This window comes from Salvelinus sp. IW2-2015, linkage group LG4p, assembly GCF_002910315.2.
Source record: "Salvelinus sp. IW2-2015 linkage group LG4p, ASM291031v2, whole genome shotgun sequence".
Taxonomy (NCBI): domain Eukaryota; kingdom Metazoa; phylum Chordata; class Actinopteri; order Salmoniformes; family Salmonidae; genus Salvelinus; species Salvelinus sp. IW2-2015.
The window spans coordinates 83468-101498 of record NC_036841.1 but is presented as its reverse complement, the minus strand read 5'-3'; the positions used below and the strand labels follow the sequence as shown (position 1 = coordinate 101498).

At 44.0% G+C, this 18031-nt stretch overlaps 1 protein-coding gene across 1 annotated transcript in view; it reads left to right on the top strand.

The window, feature by feature from the left end:
- Nucleotides 1-18031, top strand: part of LOC111956625 (cell adhesion molecule DSCAM-like) — a 97516-nt gene that overhangs the window by 21928 nt on the left and 57557 nt on the right. The gene's annotated exons all lie outside the window — the stretch shown is intronic.

Below are 18031 nucleotides of genomic sequence, written 5' to 3'. Positions count from 1 at the left end.
GGAACCATTCATTGCACAGGTTGATATTGTACATTAAACGACAACTCTCCTGTTAGACTATTAACCAACCTCTGGGCAATTTTGCTTTATATTGTGGGACATGTTTTCGTGACATTTTAAATGTGTCTGCTCAAGCACAAAGATCCCTTCTGTGATCCATGTCTGTGTGTACTGGTTGCTGTTTCTGCTTCTGTAAGGAGATATGATATGGTCTATAATGACTGCACATGAGTTTTGCAGATTCAGACAAGACTAAAAAAGATGCTAGCATCTGGGAAACCTAGAAGTCATCACTTTTTACTGTGTAACATTCATGGCCTTGAAAAGTAGAGTAGTATGGAAAGCGGAATTTGGACTTTTCTCATTTTAATTATGTGCTTAACTGTATAACACAGGGCAAGTTTATAATAGTTAGTGGGTTTTTAAGTGAGATTAGGTCATGCAGTATTGTAGTCCTATGGAACCTTTATTTTTTACTACAAAACAGCCAGGGTGTTCTAAAGGTGAATAACGTGTAGGAGCAGTGATGTTTTATCATCACCCAGTTCTTCAGAGTGCTTTTACATGCATTAAAAACAACCTAGATGGGATTGTTCCCTGTTTATTCCAATAACTATCAAGCCACAGCAGGCTTGTCAGAAGCATCAGTATCATGGTCAGGATCAGTGCTCTTTCCTTGCTAAATATTTGATGATGTTCTGACACATGAGCAAATGCGCACCTTACACAGTTATGGAGAGGGTATGTTTACTGCGTATGTTTACAAAGTGCATTTAAAGGTGTGTGTGTTTTATTTCTTTACCAGGGGTTTGATCCCAGGTTGTGTGTGTGTGTGTGTGTGTGTGTGTGTGTGTGTGTGTGTGTGTGTGTGTGTGTGTGTGTGTGTGTGTGTGTGTGTGTGTGTGTGTGTGNTGTGTGTGTGTGTGTGTGTGTGTGTGTGTGTGTGTGTGTGTGTGTGTGTGTGTGTGTGTGTGTGTGTGTGTCTGTTTGTTTGTAAATGTGTTAGCATGAGGTTATCAACCAGGCCTGGAAACAGAGAAGTTTGACCCAACCTATTCTTCTCTGAGGGTTGCCAACCCTGCCCTCTAAATCTTTCATGAAAGAAGACTTTGTCTCGGTGGACACAAAAATAAGCTATCCAACCGCTGTGCTAAATTATTAATCTAAGGTTTCGGTTGGGAACAGTTACATCAAGCACACATCCGCAGTCAGACTTTCTATTGGAATTCAAAGACTAAAACACATTCCACACACAACAGATCCACCTCAACCAGGGCCTCTGATGGCAGTTATTATAAATGTTGGTTTTTAATGTAATGTTTATTATAGATTTGGCAATTTTTTTCACTATACAGTCATTTCTTTGTGGTTGTTCAGTCAAATATGTATGTATTTGATAGATTCTTGTATCATATAACCCCTTTAAAGTAGACACCTTAGCATAAGATGTTACCCTATAAATCATATTTTAATATGTACAAGGGACTGGTTTGCATTGTGTCTCATCTGAAACCTGTACATTTCCATTGATTCATGTCAGGGGAAAGAATATGTATAATTACAGACTAGGGCCGGTCTTAATTAATCAACTGTGATTGAAAAGTTAATTACAATATGAATGACCTCTTAAAATAAGGACTGCTTAGTAGTCATTTGAAGTGGCCCTGTTTTCAATCTGAATGAGCACCGCAACTCACAAGCCCTAATGTTGCCACTAACTTACCATTAACCTGTCATGCATTTTAAAATGTTCCTCGCCGTGCGGCTTTTCAAATTCACAGCAGCCGCCTGGCTCCTCTCTGCTTTTGATAAACAATTGACAGAGCTAATAGGGAGATGAAAGAGAACAAAGCAGAGGAGTGGAGCTTGCAGCGCGGCTGCCTTTTATATGGGACGCCTAATGCATCTCCAGCTTTTTTATGTATCAAGTGGTGAGGCTGTTGAATACGGGACGGGCTGGACATCTTTTTGTCTTCCGCATCTGCTTTGCCTTTGTCTCTCACCTTTCACATGTGATCCAATTTAATGAGGGGGCCTTGATGGAAAAAGGCTGATCAAAACTATCTCTCTAAGAGATGCATACAACATGTTGTCATACAGGTGTGTATTCCCCTTGGATGGGGTGATTTACAATGCAATTATGAGTCCTATGGTTATACAATAACAACTTCTTCCTCTCTTCTCTCTCACACTCTTCCTCTTTGTTTTGCTGGATGAGGCAGAGGTGGGGTTTGCTGCACAGTGAACCCGTCTCATTCAGACCACGGCCCTGCATGTCCCTGCATTGGTCCTCTGGGTTTCAGTCTCCTCCAATGATGCTACACTCTGCACCTACTGGGAAACTTGTATTCATCCATGTGAGGTGGGACTTTCTCTTGAGCAAACAGCTTACTGTTTATACAGTATCTTACACATGTTGTTTGCTGGCATTTGCAAACATTTGAAAATATTTAAATGTTAATTTAAGTGTCAGGATGTTGCGATAGTGCTGCTGCATCACATTGCACGAGACAGACAGCAAGACAGACAGACAGGTACAAGGCCTGTGTATGGGCGAGACGGCCAGTGTCTGTCTACTGCTGCTGGGAGGAAAAGTAGAGACTGGTCCTCTGGTGCCTGGAGATAGTGCTTTCTCATTAGAACAAACACACGTGCCTTTCATCTTTTCAAGCTGAAGATTAAGCTGGAGATGGTGCAAGGGAAGCTTTTCTCAAGCATTAAGGCACAGGCTTACTGCAATGCTGGAGGAGAGGGATGACTGTAAGCCTCTCCCTCCTCTTCTGTATCCTCTGTTTCTCCCTCTCCTTCTCTCTCCTCTCTCTTTCTCTCCTCTCTTTCTCTCTCTCATCACCTCTTTCCCTTGCTCACTTATAAGGAATGCTGTTGAAAGATATTTGTTATTATTGGTGAATGCATTGCATACTGAGCATCTTTCCTAGTTCCCAGTTTTGGTACAATACCATAATGGTATTAAATGCAGTCATATACAGTACCAGTCAAAACTTTGAACACACCTGCTCATTCAAGGGTTTTCTTTATTTTTACTATTTTCTACATTGTAGAATAATAGTGAAGACATCAAAACTATTAAATAACACATATGGAATCATGTAGTAACCAGAAAAGTGTAATACAAGAGATTCTTCAAAGTAGCCATCCTTTGCACACTCTTGGCATTGTCTCAACCAGCTTCATGAGGTAGTCACCTGGAATGCATTTCAATTAACAGGTGTGCCTTGTTAAAAGTTTAAAGGTGGAATTTCTTTCCTTCTTAATGCATTTGAGCCAATCAGTTGTGTTGTGACAAGGTAGGGGTGGTATACAGAAGATAGCCCTATTTGGTAAAAGACCAAGTCCATATTATGGCAAGAACAGCTCAAATAAGCAAAGAGAAATGACAGTCCATCATTACTTTAAGACATGAAGGTTAGTCAATCTGGAACATTTCAAGAATGTTGAATGTTTCTTCAAGTGCATTCGCAAAAACCATCAAACGCTATGATGAAACTTGATCTCATGAAGACCGCCACAGGAAAGGAAGACCCTGAATTACCTCTGCTGCAGAGGATAAGTTCATTAGAGTTACCATGCTCAGAAATTGCAGTCCAAATAAATGCTTCACAGAGTTCAAGTAACAGACACATCTCAACATCAACTTTTCAGAGGAGACTGTGTGAATCAGGCTTTAACCTTTATTTAACTAGGCAAGTCAGTTAAGAACAAATTCTTATTTACAATGATGGTCTAGGAACAGTGGGTTAACTGCCTTGTTCAGGGGCAGAACGACAGATTTTTATCTTGTCAGCTCAGGGATTCAATCTAGCAACCTTTCGGTTACTGGCCCAACACTCTAACCACTAGGCTACCTGCCGCCTCAATTCATGGTTGAATTGCTGCAAAGAAACCTCTACTAAAGGACACAATAAGAAGAAGAGACTTGCTTGGGACAAGAAACATGAGCAATGGACATTAGACCGGTGGAAATCTGTCCTTTGGTCTGATAAGCCGTGTCTTTGTGAGACGCAGAGTAGGTGAACAGATGATCTCCGTGGTTCCCACTGTGAAGCATGGAGGAGGAGGTGTGATGGTGTGGGGGTGCTTTGCTGGTGACACTGACAGTGATTTATTTAGAATTCAAGGCACACTTAACCAGCATGGCTACCACAGCATTCTGCAGCGACACACCATCCCATCTGGGTTGCGCTTTGTGGGACTATCATTTTTTTTTCTCCAACAGGACAATGACCCAACACACCTCCAGGCTGTGTAAGGGCTATTTGACCAAGAAGGAGAGTGATGGAGTGCTGCATCAGATGACCTGGCCTCAACTTTCACCTAACCTCAATCCAATTGAGATGGTTTGGGATGAGTTGGACTGCAGAGTGAAGGAAAAGCAGCTCAACATATATGGGAACTCCTTCAAGACTGTTGGAAAAGCATTCCAGGTTAAGCTAGTTGAGAGAATGCCAAGATTGTGCAAAGCTGTCATCAAGGAAAAGGGTGGCTATTTGAAAAATCTAAAATATGTTTTGATTTGTTTAACACTTTTTTTGGTTACTACATGATTCCATATATGTTATTTCATAGTTTTGATGTATTCACTATTATTCTACAATGTAGAACATAGTAAAAATAAAGAAAATCATTGAATGAGTAGGTGTTCTAAAACTTTTGACTGGTACTGTATATATTGTATAATCTTCTGGATTTGACCTTCTATAAGGACTCAGGGGTCGTGGTGGTCAGGGAAAGGGGCCTTACGATTCTACTGATGCAGTCTTAAAGTCTCTATCCTGGATGATCAGTGAGTCTTCTTCCTTGACTGCCAGCCTGCCTTCCTCCGTTGCATAACACTTGGCAGAAGGCCCAAGTCAATTTCCTGCTGGCTGCAAAACACTGTTTTCTATTTGGTTTATGCAAATTTAGCCATCCAATGCTCGGAGCAATACCAGAGCCCCTGGATACATTTTTTCCGTCATATTTATGTGGGCTGCTTCACAACTGTGTACTTTACACTAACTGTTTAAATGCCTCGGCAATCTCTCACACTGCTCTTGACGCCACTCACCCTCATTCAAGGTACTTGAGCAGTGCTAATCAAAGCTTATCAAGGAGTTTGCCTGCTAATAGCATCAGTGTCTTAACCAGCCAATCTCCATAATGTCTGGGATGCCCTTACATAAACTACAGTAGGGAACGAAGGAAGCCATCATCACAGCAGGGATTAATCTAGTCAGCTTCATGACGCCTCCCCATTTTTCACTGGGATTGACAGAGGGCACCTACAGGCAGGCAGAGACAGGACAGTTAAATCAACTCGGATCCAACACAAAGTCAGGCCAACCTTGAAAAGAGGGCAAAAATAAGCTAGCACTGGTTCGCTTGGTCTGCCGAGGGGGAAGAAGAAGATGGAGAGGAGAGTGGGCGAGGCTGAAGCTTCCCTTGGTAAACAAAGGCGTCCACACTGCATTGCATAGGCCACATTGTTATGTCTCTCTCTCACGCGCTCTCTCTCTCTCTCTCTCTCTCTCTCTCTCTCTCTCTCTCTCTCTCTCTCTCTCTCTCTCTCTCTCTCTCTCTCTCGTCTCCTCTCTTCTCTCTCTTCTCTTCTCTCTTCTCTCATCAGAGAGGGAAAGCATGATCTCTATCTAACCACAGAACGATTGCAAGGCAGCCCTGAGCTAGTGTGTTTTTGCGTGTATGCCTGCGTGCGTGGTGCCTGCGTGTGCTATTCCTCCCACCCTGCAGTAAAGCCTTATGAAACAACACAGCACATAATTTTACTCCTGCTCCACCCAGAGCAGCAGCAACTGAAATGCTGACCCTCATCTTTCACTAGATCCCAGTTCATAGTCTACTCATGCACAGCTGCTGGAAAGCTTGGGGAGATGAGGTATTGGGAGTGTGTGTATGCACGTCTGTGAGTGTGTGTGTGTGTTGAGAACGATACAATTCAGAAATATCAATACTTGTGTGCATTAATCACACGGCTGCCAGAGAGAATTATGGGAACATGAGCTGAAGGATGCATTTGTGCATTTGCAGCATGAATGCTGTGTGAAGGGGTGTTTGGGGAATTGGGGTGGGGGATAATGGATCCTTTTATATGTGAGTGGAGTGAGCAGAGGAGATGGTCTGGGGTTGGTTGTTGATCTAAATGTACATCACACAGTGCTATATTTGTTATATGGACATACATGGACATGATTTGGAAAGGCACACACCTGTCTATATAAGGTCCCACAGTTGACAGTGCATGTCAGAGCAAAAACCAAGCCATGCAGTCAAAGGAATTATCCGTAGAGCTCCAAGACATGATTGTGTGGAAGGGTGCCAAAAAATGTCTGCATCATTGAAGGTCCCCAAGAACACAGTGGCCTCCATCATTCTTAATTGAAAGAAGTTTGGAACCACCAAGACTCTTCCTAGAGTTGGCCGCCCGGCCAAACTGAGCAATCGGGGGAGAAGGGCGTTGGTCATGGAGATGACCAAGAACCCGATGGTCATTTTGACTGAGCCTCAGAGTTTCTCTGTGGAGATGGGAGGACCTTCCAGAAGGACAACCATCTCTGCAGCACTCCACCAATCAGGCCTTTATGTTACAGTGGCCAGACGGAAGACACGCTTCAGTAAAAGGCACATGACAGCCCACTTGGAGTTGGCCAAAAGGCACCTAAAGGACTCCCAGACCACGAGGAACAAGATTCTCTGGTCTGATGAAACGAAGATTGAACTCTTTGGCCTGAATGCCAAGCATCACGTCTGGAGGAAACCTGGCACCATCCCTACGGTGAAGCATGGTGGTGGCAGCATCATACTTTGGGGATGTTTTTCAGCGGCAGGGACTGGGAGACTAGTCCGGATTGAGGGAAGGATGAACAGAGCAAAGTACAGAGAGATCCTTGGTGAAGACCTGCTCCAGAGCGCTCAGGACCTCAGACTGGGGCGAGGGTTAATCTTCCAACAGGACAACAACCCTAAGCACACAGCCGAATGGGTTCGGGACCTGACAGAGCTTGAGAGGTTCTGCAGAGAAGAATGGGAGAAACTCCCCAAATACAGTTGTGCCAAGCTTGTAGCGTCATACCCAAGAAGACTCGAGGCTGTAATTGCTGCCAAAAGTCCTTCAACAAAGTACTGAGTAATGGGTCTGAATACTTATGTAAATGTGATATTTCCGTTTTTTAAATTTTTATAAATGTGCAAACATTTCTAATAAACTGTTTTTGCTTTGTCATTCTGGGGTATTGTGTGTATGACCCCAACCATGGAGGGAGGGATAGAATTGTTTGTGTATTTTCACATTGTACGATGTGAGTATTTTCACATTGTATGAGGTGCACCGTATACAGTAAGTAGTCAGAGTATTACTGCAGTATTACTATTGTATAGCAATTTTCTATTGAGGAGGCCGAGCACCAGATTTCCTGCTGATTCATTACTGCAGTATTACTTCAGTATTATAGCAATTTTCCATTGAGGAGGCCGAGCACCAGAGTTCCTGCTGATACAGTGCCTGCCTGCCACCCAGCCTATCAGAGCTATAGAAACCAACAACTGTTGATCCCCGTTATAGCTCTGAGCAGGCGTTCTTAATCACAGTTTACTGATAAGTAAAAGCAATATGGCAGCCATTAGGCCACTTAGGATGAAAATTATTAGGTGGCGATCTGTGGAGCGATGGGTACTAAGCATGGTTTAATCTTTAATAAGCAGTGATGGGTTTATGGTATGTTGCAGTTTGGCATCAGTCGTCAGAACGGGAACGGGCCTTCCCAGTGCCTATGGATTACACTGCTGTACAGGTGGACTGGACCCGGGCCAGCCTACACCATGGCAGCAGGCCAAGAAACAGATTAGTAATAAGCGCGGCGTGAAATAATTACGGGCGGAACAACCAATTAATTTCAGTTTATAAACCACTCCTAGATTTGGGGTTGTGTTTACCCATAGTGCAGTGGGGCAGGCGTCCCCTGGTCGGGGTGTGTTGGTGGCGAGTGTTGTGGCGGGCGCTTCCTATATGGTCCGGAGAACACTGGATAAACACAAAGAAGAGAGGCCAATTGATGTTCAATCAACCTCCTAGAATGCAACAGTCTCTGATCCCATCTTAAAAGCCTTGAAAAAAAGCACTTAAAGACAAAGCACCCACAGACTGACCAAAGAGATTTTATTCTCTCTCCTTCATCGTTCCAATCTGAGATGAATGCATCTTCCTCTCAGGGTGGTCAATCTAGAAAATACAGTAAATTGCATTTAGTCCTTTTAAACTTTCACACTAAATCTGTGAGCCATTCTGCCCATACTGGGGGCCTTAGCGCTGATTGGAAATGCTCAAGACATTAAAACACTGAAGTAAACTAATCAAGTGGAGTGTCAATGCTTCTTGTGCAACAAAGAACCTCATCTCAGACAACAAATGGCATTGCAGTTTGGGTGTTTTTGGTGGATATCTATATCTTTTTACAATTACGTTCACTCAAAGCTGAGCTTGAATCATGCATTTTTTGAATATTAGATACTAATCGGTTATTAGTGTTAGTATACAGTGTGTCTACAGTGTAGCAGTGCTCCTCGTCCACTGCTGCCTGCCAGTATTATTATTTTAAGGTGACCCTCCATCTCTGTCTTGATGGATGAAACATCAGCCTTCATTGGCTCCTTTTCTACTGCCCAATATGGCAAACTCCTTCTTGTCCTTTCCCCCTCTCCCTTCCTCCATAGCATTAACCATAGGAACATGGACAAAGTGCCCCAGTGGCATGTCTTTGACCTCTCCTTCCCCCTTCAGCCTACACCACAGTATGTCTCCCCTGAGTGTGAGTATCAGAACTGCGGTTTGTGGTGGGTTTGTGTGCATTGCTATCCATCTATCCATCTATCTATCCATCCATCCACCCATCAATCAATCAATCAATCCATCCATCCATCCATCCAGCCATCCATCCATCCATCCATCCATCTCCATCAATCATCATGACGCATCCATACCCATTCATCCATTCATCCAGCTCCACTCCATCCATCCATCCATCCATCCATCCATCCATCCATCCATCCATCATCCATCCATCCATCATTAATCCATTCATCCAGCCATCCATCCATCCATCCATTCATCCATTCATCCATTCATCCAGCCATTCATCCAGCCATCTATCCAGGACGGATGGACAGACGGTTCCTCATCAGAAGAGTATAGCGATTAGTGTTAGCATGGTGATATGGATAAGGGATTGGGCATTTTGAGTGCTTCTGGTGGCAGCAGGGTGGAGGTGTGGCTCTCTCCTGGCTGTCACAAAGATGCTTATGGTCTAGAAAAGGGGTGGCCAACTCTCCTGTATAGCTAACTGGGTGTGCATGCTTTTGTTCCAGCCCTGCACTAATGTAACAAACCTGATTCAGCTTACCTGAAAAAACAAAAGTGAGGCTGATAAAGTAGGGATGCAATTGATTTTGTGATGCACAGACATCTGCCTTGGGGTTGGTAGGTGCACTCTTGACATTTTCCATTTTGTGTAAACCGTAGTGAAAGGGGAAGCAATTATCTGTCCCTGTCTTCCTTTGGTATTATGGAGCCTTTCATAGTGCTGTTGACTGTGACGTCACAAGGTGGCGGCCGTGGAGACTGACCTTTTGACAGACGCAGCCTGCAATCTTCACATCCGCGTAGGTGTTCAGCCAGCCAATCAGAGCAGCTCCTGCTGCTGCACAGTCTTATCACCTGCCTACAGCTGCTGCTGCCCCTCTGATGGAGCAAGGAGGAGGGTGGGGGGGGAGAGATGTTACTGCGGTTGAGAAAGAGGATGATTTCCTCTGCCTGTACCAGCACATATCCATGTATTTTAAAGCACTGCATTCAAATTGAATTTTCATGGTACATTGCTTGTGTGATATAGCTAGTGTGCTTAAACATATTTGAGGCGCTGTTTTTTTTAATGCTGTTTGAGAAATGTTCAGTGCCTCAATCATTGTAGTTAAGTATGTCGGTAGAAAAATTGTAAAATTGGGTTTTAGAGCAAAAGCATGCTTTGTAGCCTTAGTAGAAATAATATATAGAAAAAAAGCTCAATCTGAATTGATTTTCCTGGTACTTTCTGCTGTACTTGAGTTACCATGGAAACCTGGTCATGTTCCCCTGGCCTCCTAGGGCAAGTGTAATTGTTGTCTGTTTCTCAAAGCCAAATTCTCCAGCTCTCTCAAATGGTTCATCTACCGATCAAATAAAAAAACATTCTCAAGGATATATTCCTCCTGGAGTCTCTACAATTGTAGCTTTATGAACCTGCCTGTTTAGCATCTAGCAGTCTCTAATCACAATCGTACAAAGATTGTGTACTATGTGTACCATTGCTAGCAATAAAGTAATGCCTTCGCTTCTCCCATTTTCTATTTGAATATACATTTTTGCCTATTGCAAAGGACTGTTGCATTTATAATGTAAGTAGCTGCTTGTAGGGATGTACAGAAACTGCCATTACCAAGCCTCTCCCATACTGTCTTTACCTCACGTAGGCTTTATATTTCCTACACAAATGAGAGGGGAGAGAGAGCTCTCGTTTTCCTACAGGAATAATTAGCTGAAATTGGGGCTGCGTCGCTGGGCAGTGAGCATGCTCACTCAGCAAAAAGGCCTGGGAGGCTTCTCAACCTTTCGACTTTGTATCAAAGGGGACTCTGGGGTCACCTGTTTCCTCAATATTTTAAGTCAGATATTGTACTGTCACTCTGTGGGACATATCCCAACTTTCTCTTACATATCAATACTAATTAATAGTCCTAACTAGAGGGATATTGACTGACTTATCCATGTACGTTATGGTACAGTGCTCATATGTTACTCCCCTAGCCCTTTGTTGTTTTGATAAAGACATTCTGTACTGTAGAAAAGCATGGGTCTAGTCTTAGCTGGACACCTGGTGTTCACCTGTGGAAAAGACAACTCCATTGTGTCCTCCTCCCAGAGTGCTAAGAACCTTGGCGTGATCCTGGACAACACCCTGTCGTTCTCAACTAACATCAAGGCGGTGACCCGTTCCTGTAGGTTCATGCTCTACAACATTCGCAGAGTACGACCCTGCCTCACGCAGGAAGCGGCGCAGGTCCTAATCCAGGCATTGTCATTCCCGTCTGGATTACTGCAACTCGCTGTTGGCTGGGCTCCCTGCCTGTGCATTAAACCCCTACAACTCATCCAGAAAGCCGCAGCCCGTCTGGTGTTCAACTTTCCCAAGTTCTCTCACGTCACCCCGCTCTCCGCTCTCTACTGGCTTCCAGTTGAAGCTCGCATCCGCTACAAGACCATGGTGGCTTGCCTACGGAGCTGTGAGGGAACGGCACTCCGTACCTTCAGGCTCTGATCAGGCCCTACACCAAACAAGGGCACTGCGTTCATCCACCTCTGGCCTGCTCGCCTCCCTACCTTCTGAGGGAAGTACAGTTCCCGCTCAGCCCAGTCAAACTGTTCGCTGCTCTGGCACCCAATGGTGGCAAACTCCCTCACGCACGCCAGGTCAGCGGAGTCAATCACCACCTTCCGGAGCACCTGAAACCCCACCTCTTTAAGGAATACCTAGGATAGGATAAAAGTAATCCTTCTAACCCTCCCACCTTAAAAGAGTTAGATGCACTATTGTAAAGTGTTTGTTCCACTGGATATCATAAGGTGAATGCACCAATTTGTAGTCGCTCTGGATAAGGCGTCTGCTAAATGACTTTAAATGTAAATGTAAATGTAAATGAAAAGCATGGTCTAGTCTTAACTGGACACCTGGTGTTTACCTGTAGAAAAGCATGGGTCTAGTCTTAATGGACACCTGGTGTTTACCTGTAGAAAGCATGGGTCTAGTCTTAACTGGACACCTGGTGTTTACCTGTAGAAAAGCATGGGTCTAGTCTTCGCTGGACACCTGGTGTTTACCTGTAGAAAAGCATGGGTCTAGTCTTGCTGGACACCTGGTGTTTCCTGTAGAAAAGCATGGGTCTAGTCTTAGCTGGACACCTGGTGTTTACCTGTAGAAAAGCATGGGTCTAGTCTTAGCTGGACACCTGGTGTTTACCTGTAGAAAAGCATGGGTCTAGTCTTAACTGGACACCTGGTGTTTACCTGCACACCATCAATCAAAGTCCCCATGGCCAAAATCATATTTTGACAAATGCACCTTTAAAGATTGAGAGAAAGACTTGCCTAATATTCTTTGATTACTCATGTTTTTTTAATTGTTGGGGACAGGCTTTTTGATTATTATTTGTAAAAAAAAAAAAAAGACAAATAATTATATAAAAAGCCTGTTATTATTCTTAAATGTATTTCATTTGTCATTAAGCAATTCAGCACATTTTATGTAAAATAAATATTTGTTTCCAATAATTGTGTACAAATATAAACTCGGCAAAAAAATAAATGTCCTCTCACTGTCAACTGCGTTTATTTTCAGCAAACATAACATGTTGAAATATTTGAATGAACATAACAAGATTCAACAACTGAGACATAAACTGAACATGTTCCACAGACATGTGACTAAAAGAAATGGAAAACTTTATCCCTGAACAAAGTGGGGTTCACTGCATTAAGTACTGCAGTGCATCTCCTCCTCATGGACTGCACCAGATTTGACAGTTCTTGCTGTGAGATGTTACCCCACTCTTCCACCAAGGCACCTGCAAGTTCCCGGACATTTCTGGGGGGAATGGCCCTAGCCCTCACCCTCCAATCCAACAGGTCAAAGACGTGCTCATTGGGATTGAGTTCCGGGCTCTTTACTGGCCATGGCAGAACACTGACATTCTTGTCTTGCAGGAAATCACGCACAGAACAAGCAGTATGGCTGGTGGCATTGTCATGCTGGAGGGTCATGTCAGGATGAACAGCAGGAAGGGTACCACATGAGGGAGGAGGATGTCTTCCCTGTAACACGCAGCATTGAGATTGCCTGCAATGACAACAAGCTCAGTCCGATGATGCTGTGACACACCGCCCCAGACCATGACGGACTCTCCACCTCCAAATCGATCCCGCTCCAGAGTACAGGCCTCGTGTAACGCTCATTCCTTCGACGATAAATGCGAATCCGACCATCACCCCTGGTGAGACAAAAGCACGACTCGTCAGTGAAGAGCACTTTTTGCCAGTCCTGTCTGGTCCAGCGACGGTGGGTTTGTGCCCATAGGCAACATTGTTGCCGGCGATGTCTGGTGTGGACCTGCCTTACAACAGTCCTACAAGCCCCCAGTCCAGCCTCTCTCAGCCTATTGCGGACAGTCTGATTACTGATGGAGGGATTGTGCGTTCCTGGTGTAACTCGGGCAGTTGTTGTTGCCATCCTGTACCTGTCCCGCAGGTGTGATATTCGGATGTACCGATCCTGTGCAGCTGTTGTTACACTGTGGTCTGCCACTGCGAGGATGATCAGCTGTCCGTTCTGTCTCAATGTAGCGCTGTCTTAGGCGTCTTAGGCGTATTAGGCGTATCCCTGGTCACATCTGCAGTCCTCATGCCTCCTTGCAGCATGCCTAAGGCACGTTCACACAGATGAGCAGGGACCCTGGGCATCTTTCTTTTGGTGTTTTTCAGAGTCAGTAGAAAGGCATCTTTCTTTTGGTGTTTTTCAGAGTCAGTAGAAAGGCATCTTTTGTGTCTTAAGTTTTCATAACTGTGACCTTAATTGCATACCGTCTGTTAGTGTCTTAACGACCGTTCCACAGGTTCATGTTCATTAATTGTTTATGGTTCATTGAACAAGCATGGGAAACAGTGTTTAAACCCTATACAATGAAGATCTGTGGAGTTATTCGTTTTTTTTTTGGTGAGTTTATATACACTGAGTGTTCAAAATATTAGGAACACCTTCCTAATATTGAGTTGCACCCCCCTTTGCCCTCAGAACAGCCTCAATTCTTCAGGAAATTGACTCTACAAGGTGTTGAAAGCGTTCCACAGGGATGCTGGCCCATGTTGACCCCAATGCTTCCTACAGTTGTGTCAAGTTGGCTGGATGTCCTTTGGGTGGTGGACCATTCTTGCTAAACATGGGAAACTGTTGAGCGTGAAAAACCAAGCAGCATTGTAGTACTTGACACACAAACCGGTGCGCCTGGCACCTACTACCATACCCTGTTCAAAGGCACTTAAATCTTTTGTCTTGCCCATTCACCCTCTGAATGGCATACATACACAATCCATGTCTCAATTGTCTCAAGTTCCTTCTTTAACCTGTCTCCTCCCCTTCATCTATACTGATTGACATCAATAAGGGATCATAGCTTTCACCTAGTCAATCTGTCATGGAAATAGTACCTAATGTTTTGCACACTCAGTGTGTGTTTACCATTTTCTTCTCTTCCCCCTCTCCCTGACTCTCACCTCTTTCTCTCTCTCCCACTTTCCCTCTGAAATGCACTACTAAAACAAGTAAAAGTGATCATTTGAAACAACTATTGTGAATGCCTGGTGTACAGATATAGGCTGCATAACTAGCAGTTCTTCTGAAGTGGGAGAAATCTATTTGCTTGTGGAAGCTGCTTGCATAATCCTTTAGTTACACTTGCCAGCTGTGAGCAAAGATATGGCACTTTGGGATTTTGCATGAATATCATTGGGAGGACAAAGAAATGAAAGTGATAAGCATGCGTGCGCAGGGTCCTTTGCATAAACCAGGCTAACCCATAATCTAAGTTCTTTAAAATGACATTGAAATATAAGTGAAAGGGAACATTAATGAGCACATGCTGTTTTAAGACAATTATAGGAAAGTTGGTGACAAGGCTGAAAATAAACCAAACATTTCAGATATATAAAATAAAACACATTAAAGCTATCTTTAAATCTAGATTTTGAGCAGCAGTTTTTGAGCAATCAATTTCAATTTAAATTGTGTTATGAATGACACATATGGTCTTGTGTTTTTATTTTATTTTAAGTGGCCCCCTTCGGACGGTTTTACAACAACACATGGCTTTGTATATGTGTCTGTATGACCTGTCATTGAACAGCCCTCAATACATCTGTCGGTTTCTCCCCTTTTCTCCTGTGTTTGTTTGCTCAGACTCTTATGCCCTGGCGCCTGTATTCCAAGCCCAGTGTGTGCTCTGTGTGCTTGGGTGTAAGGGACAGATGCTGAAAGCTAGTTCAATATGCAAAGCATGCTACATATTCCACATACCAAGACCAGTCATACCAGAGGGCTGCAAGAAAATTAACCATAGAATATAGTGAGAAATCAAATGTACCCCTTATTTATTTTGACTTTTTGGGGGGACTTCCACATACACATCCCGTCTTTACAACATGGCTGTCATCCCTGTCTTTGACCTGTTTCTGTCTGTCAGGCACAAATAACATTAACATTTCATTACCAGTGTGATACAAAAGTAATGTATATAAAAAAAGGGAATTTCAGCATCCTGGAGGGTTGAAATATTTATGCCAGTGCGAGGTAAATGGCTCCAAATCTGAAAGAAGGATGAAAAAAGGAAAAGAGAAGGAGACAAGAAGAAATTGCTTGTAAAGCTGTGCTCTTAACGGCTGGGGTGCATAATCAATGAAGTGAAGTGTGTGTTGTACCCCAAGCATTGAGACTYCTTCACACAAGCCRATCCTATTTTTACAGGGAAGACGGGTCTGTTGCTATGCTCTTTGAGAAGGTCTCCTGCAGTTTGGAAGAAAGAAAAAAAAGAACATTCGCCGTTGACATCACACCTCGCAGTGGACACCAAGGGAGAGAGCGGTCTAAATTAGAGGCTCTGTGCTGGCTGGAGGTTTTTGTTGATAATTGATGATCTGTTCCATTATGCACTCTGAAAAGGACAGCGTTGACACCTGCAGAAACAGACTACTGGATTGATTAATTTATGTTGCAGCAAAGGTGTTAATGCATAGAAGAGAGCAGAAAAAGCAGACATAGCACTATACTGTATTTAAGCAATAGTGTGCCAAGCCTTTAGCGTCATACCCAAGAAGACTCAATGCTGTAATCGCTACCAAAGGTGCTTCAACAAAGTACTGAGTAAAGGGTCTGAAAACTTATGTAAATGTGATATTTCAGCTTTTTTATTTGTAATAAATTTGCAAAAATGTATACAAGCCTATTTTTGCTTTTTCATTATGGGGTATTGTGTGTAGATTGATGAGGGYAAAAACTTTTTGATACATTTTTTAATAAGGCTGTAAACGTAACAAAATGTGGAAAAAGCCAAGGGGTCTGAATACTTTCCGAATGCCCTGTAATCTATACAAAGTATTTGTTGTTGTGTTTATTCTTAATACAGGATAGTGACCTATATACAGTGTATATTATATTTGACACTTGTTTACTGTATCAATCAAAATAGTTTGTCAGGATACAATATGCATTTTAGATGGCCAGTTCCAGATGTTGTGCATTACTCCTTGGATTAGAGGCATCATCTTGGATTAGCCAATTCACGGTTGTGTTCTTGAGGTGCAGTAGGAGTGATGAGACTGACTGGTGTGCTGCTCTGTTGGATTACTTGATCCCAGTTTAAACCCCAAACCAGGATGACTTTATGGAAATCAGGGGTGCTGCTGTGGTTGTTCTACCCGAGCAGGATGTGGACTATTACAGTGTATATTATATTTGACACTTGTTTACTGTATCAATCAAAATAGTTTGTCAGGATACAATATGCATTTTAGATGGCCAGTTCCAGATGTTGTGCATTACTCCTTGGATTAGAGGCATCATCTTGGATTAGCCAATTCACGGTTGTGTTCTTGAGGTGCAGTAGGAGTGATGAGACTGACTGGTGTGCTGCTCTGTTGGATTACTTGATCCCAGTTTAAACCCCAAACCAGGATGACTTTATGGAAATCAGGGGTGCTGCTGTGGTTGTTCTACCCGAGTTCCATTGTGGCAATGTCATACAGTGTAGTTGGACTGCACACATAATGTATCAGTATCCATGCAGTGAAAGATGTATAGTAAACATTGGAATTGTAACGTCCTGACCAGAGTTATTATGTGTTTTGCTTGTTTAGTGTTGGTCAGGACGTGAGCTGGGTGGGAATTCTATGTTGTGTGTCTAGTTTGTCTGTTTCTTTGTCCAGCTTATGGTTCTCAATCAGAGGCAGATGGTAATCGTTGTACCTGATTGAGAATCATATATAGGAGGCTTGTTTTGTGTTGGGATTTTGTGGTGTTTTGTTCGTGTGTTGTCTGCACACAGATAGGTCTGTCCTGGGTTTTTGCACATTTTGTTATTTTGTATGTTGTTTGTAGTGTTTCACTTGTTCTTTTATTAAACATGTTGAACACTAGCCGCGCTGCACTTTGGTCCTCTCCTTCAACTATGGAAGAAAGCCGTTTACAGAAACACCACCAAACCGGACCAAGCAGCGTGGAACCGGGCAGCAGCAACAGCAGCAGTGGTACAAGGAGGGATGGACATGGGAGGAGATTCTAGACGGAGATGTGCGGCCAGAGGAGTGTCGCCGCCCAAAGCGGAGCTGGAGGCATCAAAAGGGGAGTGTGGCGAAGCCGGGTTGGATACCTGAGGCCAACTCCCCGGGCTTACCGTGGAGTGAGAGGGCGTCGTACTGGTCAAGACACCGTGTTATGCGGTAAAGGGCACGGTGTCCCAGTACGCGTGCTTAGCCAGTGCGGCTATTCCACCTTGCCGCACTGGTAGGGCTAGGTTGGCATCGAGCCGGGTGCCACCAGCCTACAGGTGGTGTCCCGTTCGCCTGCATAGCCCAGTGCGGCTATTCACCTCGCGCACTGGCAGGGCTACGGGGACCATTCAACCTGGTAAGGTTGGAAGAGGCTCGGTGCTCAAGAGCGAGTGTCCTCCTTCACGGTCCGGTATATCCGGCGCACCTTCCGCCCCAGCCCAGTACCACCAGTGCCTACACCACGCACCAGCTTCCAGTCGCATCTCCAGAGCCTGTTCCTCTCCCTGCACTCCGCCTGAGGTGCGTGCCCTCACCGCGGTACCTCCAGTTCCGGCACCAGCATCAGGCCTATAGTTGCGTCTCACGCGGCCAGGGAGGTCTGCGTCCTGCAGGTGCCTG